Below are 16,494 nucleotides of genomic sequence, written 5' to 3'. Positions count from 1 at the left end.
AATCTACTTTTCAAAAAGTCTTAAACAGGAACCCAACTGGAGGAGCAAGTTCCAGCGGAGGGGGAAGAAAAAGAGCACGGGGTCCACAACAAAGGGATAAGGAACCCGAGGAAGAAGAACCTGCGACAGCAGGAGACCAAAGGGAACCCCAAGCGCCGGGGACGGAGGCCCAGTTCCAAGCCATCAACACTATGCTGGCAGAAATGCGAGATCTTAACCTACGAACCTTTAACACTGTTCAGCAGATGGACCAACGGTTCACCAACTTTGAGCAGAACATGGACCGAAGGCTTTCGGGTCTTGAGTACGTAGCGGCAGACTACTGCGAGCGCTACAACATGCTTTGGCCATACCCCCCGGCCGATCAGTAAGTTGTCTTCTCCACCCTAACTTTTTACACTCGTACTTCATGATTTATGATGCAATGTTGGAACTTATTGCATATTTTTAGTGTGAGGAGGAGGGGTAGACAAACTTACAAAAATTGTGTAAATTTTAAATTTTTGTTGCGTCGTGTCTAGTTTAGGTTTGCGTTTTGGTGTTTTATTTTTGCTTTATTTATGTTTTTGCATGTTTAGGACCTAAAACCATGAACCTCCTTCGAATCTGAACTTCGTTATTTGTCTTTGAGGGCTGAAAATCGAATCTAAAATTGCATGACAACTAGTTTAGGCGTAGGACACAACTCTTGTATCTGTAAAAGCATGAGCTACGGTTTGCATTTAGACCCTACTTTTGAAGAAATGCTAAAATCATTACTTAGGTAGATAACTTAAGAATTGAAGGCATGTGATATTAAACTTGAGTTTGGGGAAAACTAGTAAACACAAAATTGAAACCCAAAGAATCGTGAGCTGAATTTGAGCCTAAGAGCGAATATCAAAAAGCTCTTTTTCTTGACATTTTTGTGTGAATGCTTTGACTTGTGGAAGATTACAGATTTTGCACCTAATACTGTGTTGAACCTACATGCAATGATTTGAGATGATAAACGATGAATCAGCCTCATTAGAATTAACCCTTTTCTTTACCTTGTTTTTCTTTTTCATCCACTCTAGGAAGCCCCTTTGAGCCGACATTTTTTGTAGTTTGTAGATTTTTCTTTCGTTCTAACCCGTTTTTGCGAACCACAATTTGGTTCGCCACTTAACCTTTGTTTTTGCAAAGCTCGAACTGAGCCTTTGTTTTCTTCTAGCGCTTTATCTTTGTTTATGGCATTATAGTAGCAAGCCAAAAGGCTAAGAAGTGAATGAGCATCACTATCCCAAAAAGAAAAAAAAGGGGGAAGAAAAACAGAAAAAAAAGAGAAAAGAAAAGAAAAGAGACGAACAAAAGGGAAACAAAACTTCATTCCCCAGTTCCTAAAAATCAAAAACGTCTCAAGAAAGCATCCCAAAAGAAAAAAAATAATAATAATAAGGGATGAATAAAAAGCTCAGTCACTTCATATTTGCTAAAGCCATTTTAACTCTGTTTTTGTAGCGCTAGAACATTTAACCTTTGTTGTACCTTTAACCCTCTAACCACATTACAACCCTAATTAGAGGCTGTTTTTGATATCATCGGAGTCATATAGCATAGTAGAGGAACGCGGATGATCGTGCAAAATCAACGTAATCCTAAGCAAGAACATAAGCTGAGAGTAAACACTTTAGCCACCAAAATTGTGTGAAATGAGTGAACTACCTATGGTGAGGTGTTTTACTCAGCGATCCCCTCAAGCTCGTTTAATTGAACATGTGTCCTTTTGCTTAAAACTATGACCTATGATAATTGAAATGCGGCTTTTGGATATCGTGTCTCTACGTTGTATTTTCGAATGCATGTAATTACAGATGCTCGAAATTGTGTCAAGCACCTAGTCAAACTGGGAAGTTTTCTAGCTTGCTTGTGATGGCGGGTTTAGTTTTTTAGTTTACTTGGGGACAAGTAAAGTTTTAAGTGCGAGGGGGTTTGATAGGGGTCAAAAACCCCTATCTTTGGGTACGGTTTTAGGACGGTTTTTAGAGTTATTTGGCTAATAAGCGAGCAATTCTCGCATTTAAATGCTTTTGTGTGAGTTAGTTAGGAATTGAGAACATTCTATTTACTTTTCGTCGTTTAGGCTCGTTTTGTAATCAATTTAGGCAAATACGGCCGAAATAGCATGCGTATTAGAATTCCGTTATCTTTTGAAGCTAATTGGTCCGTCAAAAGTCGCACCAAACGAAGCGTTTGCTCAAAATAAGCGGTTGACGGATCAATTTGGCTTTTGGACTAATGTTTTCCGGAGTTTTTATGCATGTGCAGGTGTGAAGTCGGACGAAAAAGGTCGCGAAACTCATCGAGCTTGGATCGAGCGCGCTTCGGGCGAAAACGCTCAGCGAGCAGGGCCCCACGGGCCATTTCTACTCGCCGAGCAGGCCCCTGGAGGCCTGCTCGCCGAGCAGGCCACCAGGCGCCTGCTCGCCGAACAGGGGGCTGCTCGGCGCGAGCAGCCCTGCTCACCGAGCAGCCTTTCCTGCTCGGCGAGCAGCCCTGCGGGAATTGGTCAAAAAGACCAATTCTGCCCCCACGAAGCCACGTTCGGCCCCACGTCTTCCTACACCAACTAGGACACGAAAATAGGTCAAAACGAGGCCCGAGACGCGTCTATAAATAGGAATTTTCAATTGTAAATTAAACATCTTTCGTTTTTGTAAATTATTTTAGCTTTCCCCTTGTAATTCCTCTTCATCTTCTCCACCTTCCTCAAACTCCATTGAAGCTTCTTCAAAGCTTTCTACCGAGGAATTATCAAGGTCCGTCCTTAAGATCAAGTCGTCGGCTGCAGAGTAAACAGGTTCCCTGAAAGGGATTTTCGTATCTCCTTTTATCTTTCCATGTTTGTACTCTTTGATACAGTTGCCGAACTTGACTTATTGTATCTTGTGACAATTACCTTCGCCTTTAATAATAATTTAGCTCTTGTTTTGTTCTATGTTTATTGTCTAATTCTTGTCTTACGCTTTATTCAATTGGTTTAACTCATTCAAAAGCCCCAAAATCTAGTAGGCACATATTGCGAGCTGAATCTGACCTAGTTAGAGCCTAGGAGATTGACAACCTCTTAGTTGATTAAGCGCCAATTTACTGAGCCTTAGACCTAGTTTCGGCCTTAGGGAATCACGCGCTAGGAACCTCAGGAGGGTAAGTAGGGTTAATCGCCTTGAATACAAGTGACTTAGATTAGGTCTTTATTCAATAGACTTGATAATCTATCTTTATTATTATCGTTCATACCATGTTCCTTCGAATAGTTTCATTAATGAAAGATCAATTAGGGGTAGAGTAACTTAGTTAGGCTTAGAATAATTTAGTTAGAATTAGATAACTTAGCTAGGATTAGCATAATTCAACCTAGGAGTAGATTAATTAACAAACCAAACTCAAAACCCCTTAAGCCTAGATAACATCCGAGATCGAGTAGCTTGATACTTGCAGAAATAAATCTTGTGGACGATAACCTGGACTTAAACCAGAAATTTATTACTTGATAACGACGGGGTACACTTATCCCTTAGTGGGGATTCTCCGGAATCCGCATCAGTCAGGCGGATAATTTCACAAAATTGGGTATATACTTCAATGCAATTGTTCGGGATGAAAATCGAGTTTTGATAAAGGAGCTTCTTAGGGTTTATGCACCATTGGATACTGGAAAATATTGAGGACTTCCCTCTCTGATTGGCAGATCCAAAAAAGAAATTTTTAGGTTCCTGAAGGAGAGATTAATGAAACGATTAACTAATTGGTCTTATAGATTTCTATGAAAGGAAGTTCTTCTTAAATCTGTGGCTCAATCTTTGCCTACTTTTTGGATGAGTACATTGTTACTTCCAAAATCTACATATGGTGAGCTCTAGAAGATGATGAATTCATTTTGGTGGGGTACGAAGGAGATTGGTAACCGAAGAATTCATTGGTGTAGTTGGGAGAGGTTAAGTGTAAGAAATAAGCATGGAGGGTTGGGTTTCGGAAATTTGTATGATTTTAACTTTTGGAGAACTCTTATACGTGGGCCAGCCATTTGTTCAAAGCCAAATATTACCCACATGAATCTTTCCTTTTCTCTAAATTGGGCAATAATCCTAGTTTTGTTTGGAGGAGCGTGTGGAGTTTGATTCAGACATTAAAAAAATGTGTGAGATGGAGAATTGGGAGAGGGGATTCAATTTCAGTATGGAATGATCCGTGGATACAATCGGACACTATTTTTTATATTACATTGGTATGCACGAATAAGAACAGTCGGCGATGCTTGCCGATTTATTTATTCCGGGTTCGAGGCTATGGGATCTGGGTAAGTTAGTAGCTTGGTTTTCTCAGGGAGAAAGAGATTCGGTCAGTCGAATGTTGGTCCCGGGATCTGATAGGAATGATTCAATACTTTGGAATTTTACGCCTAATGGGGTTTATTCAGTTAAATCAGGATATCGAGGGTTGGAGGTGGCACACAATGGGGGAGGTTTGCAATATAGACGGGAGAAGATTTGGTTGCTGAATGTCCCTATAAAATCTGTATGTTTATTTAGTATTTATATGCTAAGATTCTTCCACTTCGAGTTCGGCTATCGCAGAGGCATATCAATACGAGTTTAGCTTGTGTGGTCTGCGGGTCAAATGTGAAGCATGGATGGCATCTTTTTGTCGGGTATGCCTTTGATGTTGCATGCTGGCAATCTGCTGATTTGTAAGCACCATGTTCAGAGTGGGATTGGGTTCAAGATTGGGTTTTACACATCTTGGAGACTGAGACATTAGAGCTAGCCAGTAAGCGAGTAGTCGTGTTATGGGCGATATGGACATACCGAATTGAGAAGTTATGGTCAAAACCGACTACAAATGCGATAGAAAAAGTTCGATGTGCAGTACAGATGACAAATGATTAGAGAGAAGCTTGTTCGGTACATGTTCGGCAACAGTCGGCCGAGACGACAACTGTCAAAAGGGGTTGGTTGCCTCCGATTGTAGGGACTTTTAAGTGTAACATCGATGCAACAATGTTCACTGATACAGGGGAGATAGGTGCGGGAGCAGTTGTTCGGGACATGTCAGGTACTTTTGTTTCTTGCTTTAGTAATGTTCAACATGGATCTCCATCATTGGCTTTGGCCGAGGCAATGGCCTTGTGGACATCGATGAAATGATGTTCCATGTTGCCTCTGCAAAATATTATGTTTGAATCAGATGCGTTCGGTGTAATAGAGAAGATTCGAATCGTGCAAACTGATCAATCAGAGTTAGGAGGTGTGATTGATGACATTGGTGCCTTATTGTTTGAATGTTAGGATTTTTCAGTGGCTTATGTCTCTAGATTAGCGAACGGTGCGGCTCATACTATGGCCCGTCAAGCATGTTTCAATGCTAATATTCCTTTCTATTTACTTTGTGCTTTGTGTAATGACATAGTTCCTAATTAATTAAAGTTCTAGTTTTCTCTTAAAAAAACTATTTTTTTTCCTGATAGATTTCTATGGGTAAAAAGCATCTTGATGCCCCTGATCTTTCATTGTTTGGTGCATTAATCCCTCGATCTTTCATTTAGACACATTGAGCCCATGATCTTTCATTATTTGGTGCATTAAGCCATCGATCTTTCATTTAGACACATTGAGCCTTTCATCTTTCATATATGGGTATATTATGCCATTCCGTAAATCAATTCATATATGGGTGTATTAAGAGCCTGTTTGGTTAGGTTTATATAACTGCAACGTTTAGCATTTTTTCTGGACACTGCAGCATTTTGAGGCTTTTCACGAAAAACTCTTTTTTAACGCTTTTCATGAATAACTGTTTGTAGTTACTTGTTATTAACAAAATTATCCTTCTTATTTCCACAAAATGTGTTTCCTTTTTAACGTTATTTTTATTTTTAGAACATAATTATCGAAAAAAAAGGTTTTATTGCGTTCAATAAATTTTTTATTTAAATTATTTTTATTAATTTGCATAATACATTTTTTATTTTATAATTTATTTGTTGATTAATTTAAAACATGTCCATATTAGACATTTTAAATACTAACAACAACAGTTTAGTATAATTTTACCAAACACTAATAATTAAACAGCTAATAACAAATAGCCAACAACAACAACAAACAACTTACTACAACCGCAAACAACTAACATCAACATCTATTAGCTAACAGTTGAATCAAACATGCCCTTAATACACCTATATATGAATTTATTTACAGAATGACCTAATACACCCATATATGAAAGATCATGTGTCTAAATGATAGATCGATGGCTTAATGCATCAAACAATGAAAGATTAGGGGCTCAATGTGTCTAAATAAAAGATCGAAGATTTAATGCACCAAACAATGAAAGATCAGGGGCCTCAAGATGCTTTTTGCCATTTTTATGAGTTAGAAGATCCCTAATCTTATACAATTGGGATCCCTTAACAATTTATAGAAACCTAATTACCCCAATTCCCATCGGCTCTTATCTTCTCTTCTCTTCCTGAAGTCTCCTCCCCATCCTAAGCTCTCATTCCCTTCCTCTTCCCCAGTTCCTCCGACTTCCCATCCTTTTTAATACTACATTTACATAAAACCTTAGAATGGAAAATTCCAAGAAATAAAGTTGCTTAAACAAAAAAACTGATCAAATAAAATCAAAATCAAAACAAAATTGATCACACAATATAGAAGAGCAGGGCCGCTTCTCTTCAATAGTGTAGAGAGGAACATTGGGAATAGTTAGTTGAATACAAGTGAAATGAGCATGGCAATAATTCAGAAAGAAAAATAAGATTTTAAATTGCTCCAACCTAACAAAAATGGCCAGAAAATATTGCACTAAGACAGCTTATGACTTATTAATCTTAATAGAAGTGTTCTTTTCAACAAAATCAGTTTCAATGTCTATCTAAACCAAATCAGTTTCAATTACTTGGTGCATTAGTTCAATAAAGTCTATCTTAACTTGAAATTCAAACTAAAACTATATATTTGAGAAGAAATCAATTATATAACAATAACAAATAAACAGTTGTAAAAATGTTTTGCCCCAACTACAAAATTCATACATCAAATAAAGTCACTTTAAAAGCTATATGAAAGTAACTAATACATAGATGTCCAATTAGTGAGTTATATTATCATAATCAGCAAGAAAAAAAGTCTATATTCTTGAATGGATGAATAAATAGCAAAGTTCAGAAATTGAAAATCAGCAAGAAAACAAACCAAAACAATTGAAAATTGAAAAGTTTAGAAATTATGTGAGAAATTTAGCAATTACAAAAAGCTTATAAAAAAATCAATGAACATGGTAGAAGATCCAAAATCGTTGCCCTGAGAAGCAGCAACTCACACTAGAGCCAAAAAATAACGAAGCGAAGCAAATTAGAGCAGTAAGGAGGAAGATTGAAGAAGGCGATTGGAATTGATAAAATCCCTTAAATAAGATTGAAGCCTTGAATTAGATTTGCAAAGGTTAGATTAGAGAGAAAGAATTCTAAAAGAGGGTGACAACACACAGACAAACAATAGATCTAGATAAATAACAAGACTGATATAATACATATTGAGTAAAAAATATATATATTTGGGCCCCAAAGATCATGGACCCTGGGCGGACGCCCCATAAATCAACCCTCAGGGTTGGGCCTGATAAACACAACTATATAATAATTGACTATTACGTTATAATTAATACATGGAGACAACAAATAAATTAATATGTAACATAAAATCATAAGAAGTTGTAACGTAAAATCTATCAAAACATTAATTAATCTGACTAAAATTGTAATATTAAATATTAGTTTATTTAAATTAATATGTAACGTAATATTAATTTAATGGATGAGTTACAATTAATGGAAACATGCAAGCTTGCATATTAATGTTTATAACCACAAATATATCTAATTTACAAATATTTGCAATCCACGTGAAAAGAGATAACTATAAATAAGAGTGTGCAACCCCTTTCTAGACTAACATTCCAGAATTCACCATCTATACAATTCTTTAATAAGTTTATTTTCTTTTTCAAGGTTAGTCTTTGTTTCCCTATTTTCTATATATTGTTTTATTTAATGAGATATTCCTTTAGGCCTTCATTGGATGGGGGATTTAGGAGGGTTTGTGGAAACCCTTGTTTGGAGGAAATAAATTTATAAGGGTAAGGGTTTGGAAAGGTTTGGCAAAGGTTTTGAAGGGTTTGATTTATGTACTTTTGTTTCAATTATCAAACCCCCACCGATTTGGAGGGTTTAGAAGGGTTTAAATTTTTATTTCCATTATTATCCTTACTAAAATTACTTAATACCAAACTAAACCAGTATTTATTATTTGTTCGAACTTGCTCACTTCCTCCTCCTGATTTCTCATCCCTCACCCGCGGAACTCCATCACAGGTCAGTTTTCTTCTATTTTTTTGTGCTTTCTCTCTTCCTCAATGGTTGATATGTACTTAGGGTTAGGTTAATTTTGGTTGGCTGTGTTTAGATCTGTGTTTTCTGGTTGGCTGTGTACTTGCGATTTTCTCTGTTTCTGCTTCAATATTTAGATGCTCAAATCGGACAAGCGTTGGCGTATCAATACCAACTCTGCAACACCAGTAAACAACATAACCATTATACTAAAATTTGTCCCTAAACTTTGATTTGGTGAAATCAACTCTGATTTAATAAACGGAATTTTGGTTTCTTCTCTCATTTTGAATGTTAAGTCTGAGTTCAGCCAAGAAAAATTATAATTCAAAAGCTATGTGTTTGTCTGGTTCTCTTTTTTTTTCCACTCCAAACAATACCAGCTACTAGCAGCTTGAATCAAACAATACCAGCTCTGATTGGGAAATTTAAGCTGGTATTGTTTGATTCAAGCTGGTATTGTTTGATTCAAGCTGCTAGTAGCTAGTATTGTTTGGAGTGGAATAAACAAAAAGAGAACCAGACAAACACATAGCTTTTGAATTATAATTTTTCTTGGCTGAACTCCAACTTAACATTCAAAATGAGAGAAGAAACCAAAATTCCGTTTATTAAATTATAGTTGATTTCACCAAATCGAAGTTTAGGGACAAATTTTAGTATAATGGTTATGTTGTTTACTGGTGTTGCAGAGTTGGTATTGATACGCCAACACTTGTCCGATTTGAGCATCTAAATATTGAAGCAGAAACAGAGAAAATCGCAAGTACACAGCCAACCAGAAAACACAGATCTAAACACAACCAACCAGAAATTAACCTAACCCCAAGTACATATCAACCATTGAGGAAGAGAGAAAGCACAAAATAATAGAAGAAAACTGACCTGTGATGGAGTTCCGCTGGTGAGGGATGAGAAATCGGGAGGAGGAAGTGAGCAAGTTCGAACAAATAATAAATATTGGTTTAGTTTGGTATTAGGTAATTTTAGTAAGGATAATAGTGGAAATAAAAATTTAAACCCTTCTAAACCCTCCAAATCGGTGGGTTTGATAATTGAAACAAAAGTACATAAATCAAACCCTTCAAAACCCTTCCAAACCCTTACCCTTCTAAATTTATTTCCTCCAAACAAGGGTTTCCACAAACCCTCCCAAACCCCCCATCCAATCAAGGCCTTATGAGATTGCTATTTTCTTTAAATTGTATTTTTTGTGTCCAGCTCCGACAAATGGAAATAGTACGTTAATTCTGACTAGGTATTGGATGGTTAGAAGAGATGGATTTTTTATATTTTGCAATTAACTTTTGAAATTTTGAAACTCGGCCACGAAGATGATTCACTTGATGCCTTTTTTATATATAATTTTTTATTTAAGGAATTCCCTTGAATAGAAACAATTTGTGTTATCGTTTGTTTAGTCATCAAATAATTTTCCTATATTAATAAAAAAAACTCTGTTTTTTTATTCCATAAGCATTACAGGTAGTTTTGATAATTTGATATTGAATAGGTATGGAAAGACTCAAATCAAAGCTGGAAAGACTCAACTCAAAGTTGTGCGTGGAAAACTACAACACAATGATGGAGATTGAAAGGCTAAGGAAGAAAGCACAACTTCTTAAACTGGAGAATCAAGCATTACTTGAAAGGAAAAAGAAGTTAATTGAGGAAAACTTAAAACGCAATGGAAATATTCCTTATCCCAACCTCACCTTAAGTTCATCCGAAAATCCTAACACTTCAAATCCTAACTAGATTATTATGGCCCGCAACAAGGACTCTCTTATGCCCTTTTTGTGTAAAATCACAGTTTTCAATGATAGTAGTTTTTCAATTTTAGTCATATAGGATAATAGAGAAGTATTTTTCAGTAAGTTCTAATTCTATATGCTTATATTTTTTTTTTATGAAGGGGAGGGAAGGGTTAAATAAAATTTATGGATTTATGTAACTACACATATGTAATCTAATTATCTGCTGTAAAGAAATATATAATATTATTAAATTAACTATTAATTCATGTGCATTAATTGTACCTGGGCGCAGTCTGGTCCAATATGGAGATTTAGAAATCTCTAATATTAGATTGAAAGTTGAGGATTTATAATATTAAATCTCTAGAATTGGATTGTCCCAAAAATTCGGTTCCAATCTAATCCAGTACGAGGATTCGGTTAAATACTGAAATATCCGCTCCGCTCCACTCCATAATTTTATTTTTGTTTAAAATAGTAGTTTATTCCTAATCAAACATCAACCAATAGCTCTTTTTAATTTATAACCAAACACTTTATATCTCATTTTCAGAAAGAAATAGCAAACATGAGATAAAAAAAATAGGGAAACAAATACCTTATTATAAGATGATGAAATGTTTGAAGTTCGACAAGGAAATAGACATGAAAGATGATAAACGTAAAATATTCTTCACGAATGGAAGGAGGTTGTTAGAAAATATGATTACCTTATATAATGGCAAATCTAGCATTCCAATCAAAAGCTTCACACCAAAAAAAGCTAAAAAAAACAACAAACAACTTCGGTGAAAAACACTGGCTTGAAAATGTTGGGTGGTTGCTTAGAAACACATTGTCCTACTTTAGCTTTTGTGGATATCTAATACTACCCGAGCTCTGTATAAAAACGAATAGGGATTGTGATTTTAGAAAATATTCAGTGATATATGGGTTTAAAGTTTAAGATTTAGAACTCTTTACGACTAACTGGTATGTAACAGTTACAGAATAAGGAACAAAATGTATGTGTTTTATAATGATGTTTGAAACTGATTCAACTTATCAACGTTAGAGGTAAAATTGCTCTTGACCACCATGTTACGGGTAAAATTGCTCCTGACTGTCAACGTTTGGGATATATTTACACCTTATCTGTAGAAAACTACACTCGAGGAGTAAAGTTGTATTTTAAACAACAACATTAGTAATTCCATACAATCTCATTTCATCAACCAAATATAGGAATAACTATTTCTGAAGAATACATATTCTATTCTCTCGTATTCTATTCCTTGGAATAACTATTCTATTTCATTTCGTAAACCAAACCGCACCTAATATATATAATTACACATTACTGAATTACTGATAAATTTTAGTTTTTCCATGACATTCAGGTAAACCACAAATTAGTCAACTAATAAGTAATGGGTTAGAAAAAATGGATCACATTAGAATAATAAAATTTCTTTGTCTATGAAGCAATCTATTTATTACCAATGTTATGAAAATCGGATCGGACTGGCCAGTAAGACTACAAATCGGTCTGATTGAATGGGTTGGTCTGATTAATTATTTACACATGTTTAATTAAAAAAAAAATATGTTGAAGGTGAGATCTGAACTTATGTCATAAGTATGGCTATGTACATTTTACCACTAAGTTAGTATTATACTAATACTTAAAATTTAAAATATTATTTAGTATTTATTTTTAATATATTTAATAAATATTATTAAAAACTTAATTAATTTTTATAATATAAACAAAGTTTATTTAGTATTTAAATTTTAAATATGCATAAAATAATTTTTTTTTTAAAAAGTTGCGCACAATGCGCTTACATTAAAGAAGAAAGAAAAATCCCACCAGACCCGAATGTGATTCAAACCCATGACTTCCCAATGCATTGGTAAACTCTCAACCACTAGGCTAAGAGCTTCACCACAGCATAAAATAAAATTTAAAAATCTTAGTAAATTTTATAAAAATTTTAAATATATATTATTTATAAGGTCATTCGGTTCAACAAATCTGAGTCAACCAGTTAAACCAATTGACCCTTAATCTAGTTGTCAATCTGATTCGACTTTGATCCAGTTTTTAAAACATTGTTTATTACTCTGCTTTATTGTTTTCTTATTTCTATATAGTTATGCCTTATTTTCCCCATCATTTTAAGGTGAATTAGATACATGGTGTATAACTTTTATCTCATATCATATCTTGATATACAAACTTCAATTTTGCACACTAAAATATACTATTTTATGGGTAATTTGGTGTACGACCAACAAAAATGATAAAAAAAACGTTGGGATTACTTGCACAATTTGTTATGTTGTTATTTTAATCTTAATATTAGGAATTTGAACATCTCCAGAATTGTACCTAATTAAGTCAACAGTTCAATCCAATTTTGAATCTTTTTTATTCGGGTATTCAGTCTGGTTCAAGAATCTCCAAGATCCACGCTCAGTCTTATGTTCGGTTCTCTCAAGAATTTCGGGCAAGGCTATTGGAGGAAGTCGGTTTTGCTCTTCGTGCTAGCACACGTATTCTAACTCTTGTTCTCACGTGTGTAATCATAGAGGGGACTGTTAGGTGTGGTTCCTGATCTCGTTTACTACAAAAGGAAGATCTGTTATGAAGGGAATCACTTCAACAGGAACATCTCTCAAACCAAAATGTATGGTAATATCGATTTCTATCTCTCTCGGTGTGATAATTGGTATCGAGTTTAGTGATTAAATTTATTATTCCATACCGTTTGAATCACGTGTAAAACCCAACAAATCGTTTCCTAGTAAGGTATTCTCATATCCAGTGGTTGTCGAGCTGCAACTATAATTGAGCTTTCCTCAGCTCGGTGTGAGACTTTCATAGCTTTTGCAAGACAGATTTGAAAGTCGCACCAGGGTCAACATGGTAGGACTGAAGAGTTTCTTCATAGTTACGATCATTGTTTTTGTTGTCACCAGAGGGCATAGACGCCCCTTTCCTAGAGGGCAAGAAGTCATTGGTGTTAGGCCTGCCTTTAGGGTGCTTACTAAAGCCTTGTCGAGAACTTTAGGTTTGCGTTCTAGTCATGTCTAGCGAGGAACTTTTGTGAGAGAATTGCTCGAAAGTTCGAGCTGAGAGAATATGCATGAAGTTTGACATGCGTTGGGGTGAGTTCCTAGATATACTGTGATGTCAAAGTCAGTAAGTTTTTCAGGATAATATGCCTTAAAAAGAGAGGAAAGTGCTTTTTAATAAAGGTTCGAAAAGGTGAAATTACCTTGTTCCCCTAAGTGAGGCGATGGTATGTAAGTCGGTATGGATATTAGTGAGACTTCTAGGTCCATTGTTGGACGGGCCTCTTGATAGTTGTAGGCTCATTTCAATTTGGGCTTTTAAAACATTAGGTCCAAAATACTAAGTTAATCCTAATCTTGGGATTAATATAAATATAAACATAACTACATAATAATTGAATATATATATATATATATATATATATATAATACATGAAGACAACAAATAAATTATTATGTAATGTAAAATCATAAATAGCTGTAACATCAAATTTATAAAAGCATTAACTAATCTGACTAAAATTGTAACGTTAAATATTAATTTATTAAATTAATATGTAATGTTACATATTAACCTATTTAACTATTAATTTCTATTCAATTAATCAAGTGTTTTGTTAATATAAAATTTTTAATTGAATAAAATAAAAAGGGTGAAAATTTCAATGATCTGTGGGATCCATCTAAAAGGGAGTTGTATCGAACCATAACAAACCTCTTACAATCATCTAACACCATACTATAAGGAGATGAAAAAGAAAGTTGAGCAAGATCAGTCAGCACAACTTCTGCAGTCGTCTCAACAATATACTCATTCACTCCATTGACTTTAACTAACTAAGTGATTTTCGAATCCCTGGAGCTTCTCCAACACAAGACATATAATTTCCTTTCACTTGCTTATTAACCCAAACTAACTGTGGGTTGCCCAGCCCACGACAGTTCCAAGCAAGGATACTCATGATGATAGGCAGGCATGTCCACTAAAGCCCACCTTTGATCCATTTTTAACCCCACATTCATTTCTTTTTGAATTTCTGAAATTGTCCCTCCCTTTAATGATTCCTTCATTCTTTTACGTTTTGGATCCAATATGACCACCTCCACAATATGACCACCTCCATATTTAAAACAATATTAATTATTTTGCTGTTTTCAATTTCCCTCCCCCCCCCCCCCCCCCCCCCCCCACCAATTTATTCCGTCAACTACCATTTGAGTAACCCTCGCTCTTACTCCTTGATTCAATGTAACATCTCAACTAATTACGCCACTACCAAATTAGGAGTTATGATTCAAATTGAATATGTTCAAACGTTAGTCTTCCTCTTTCTTTAATGCCTCTTTTAAATGAGAAATCAAAGACTTGCAATGCACATGGGTATACATAACTATAAAAAAGAGTGTCCAACCCCTTTCTAGGGTAATATATTACAAATCGTTATCTATATCATTCCTCACAAGTTTATTTTCTCTTTCAGGGTTAGTCTTTATTTCTCTTTTTGAGTTTCGTTTACCGAATAAGTTCTTGGATTATTATATCAATTTTTCTTTTTTATATATATTGTTTTATTTGATATTGAATAGATATGGAAAGACTCGTCTCAAAGCAAGAAAGAATCAACATAAAGTTGTACACCACATGAAGAATGAGATTGAAAGACTAAGGAAGGAAACACATCTTATCTTGTTAAACAGGAGAATCAAGCACTACTTCATGAGTTGACAAAGACATTAACCAAGGAAATCTTAGAAGACAATGGAAATATTCATGATCTCAACCCAAGTTTAAGTTCATCCCAAAATCCTACCAATTCCAATCCTAACTAGATTATTATGACCCTAACTAGGACTCTTTTATACCAATTCCAATCAATTATATTTTTTTTGTTAGGGTAACTAAAAGATATGGATTTCTGCTAGTTTGTAATCTAATTATCTGTTATTAAGGAATATATAATATTGTTAAATGAACTATTAATTTATGTGAATTAATTGGACTTATGGTTGATGATACAGATTGAAAGCAACAATGAGTATTTATGTGTATTGATTATATCAGTTTGATATGTATTATGAAATAAAAAAAAAATCTTTAAAAAAACATGTAGGGCCGGTCCTGGGCATAGGTCCGAGGTGCGGCCGCCAAGGGCCCAAGGCTAAAAGGGGCCCAAAATTTTTAATTTTATTGAATATATATTATTTTTTTTGTTATAAATTTAGTTATAATACCCATTAAGTCTAAAAATTGACCAAATAATATGATATTTTAGATCTAAAATGTACCAAAATTTCTATTTTTAAATATTTTTTGTATAATTTTTTTTTATTGAGGGTTATTATCTCTTACTTTGCCTGGGGCTCTTAAAACGTCAGAATCGGTCCTAAAGACATGTAATATGAAATGGAGGGAATATTTATTCTCAATGTCAAATATAATTAGCTAGGTACTCATATATATCAAACATAAAAAAGTTGAGTTATTTTAACATTTTACTTTCGAATAAATTTTTTATAAATGTAAATATTTCCATTTGTATATATATTTTTAGATAAGGGTTGAATTTAACTCTAATGTCTTAGAAAAATGTAGATTTAACCTTAACATTTCCAAACAAAATTAATTTTAATCCTATACTATCACAAATTTGAAAAAACTATTTCAACTGTTACCTTTCAAGCATCAATTATGGCTAAGCCATTTATTGTGTTACTAACATAATAACAAACACTTGTTAAAATGTTAACAACTAAATCTATCACATATAAGTTAATTACAACTTCTTTTATCAAAATGCCTAAAATATTTACTGTGTTACTAATATAGTTACAAATAACCAACCAGAACTGTACAAAACGACAAACTTGTTTGGATGTCCAATAAAATATTTAAATAACAGTCAAACTAGTCTTTTTAAAATTTTGATAACATAAATGTAAGGCTTAATACATCATTTGCCCTCTGAACTGGTCCAAAAATCTTGATTGGCCCCCTGAACTTTTAAAGTGTCCCGATAGCCCCTAAACTTGCATAAAATGTTCAGTTAGCTCTCTAAACTTGCGTAAAATGTAATCAAATGATCACTCGGTCGCAAAAAAAAAAAGTAAGTTAAATATGGAAGATATATTCGACGCATCTTAGAATGTTATTACATAATTCAAAAATAAATTAAAAATGAAGTTATTACTTGTTCAATTATAAAACTTGTCTTCTCTAATATTAGAACCATATACCCTGATTTTGGTCGTTTTACTTTT

This window comes from Euphorbia lathyris, chromosome 10 (genome assembly GCF_963576675.1).
Source record: "Euphorbia lathyris chromosome 10, ddEupLath1.1, whole genome shotgun sequence".
Lineage (NCBI taxonomy): Eukaryota > Viridiplantae > Streptophyta > Magnoliopsida > Malpighiales > Euphorbiaceae > Euphorbia > Euphorbia lathyris.
Note: the sequence above shows the minus strand (reverse complement) of the source record.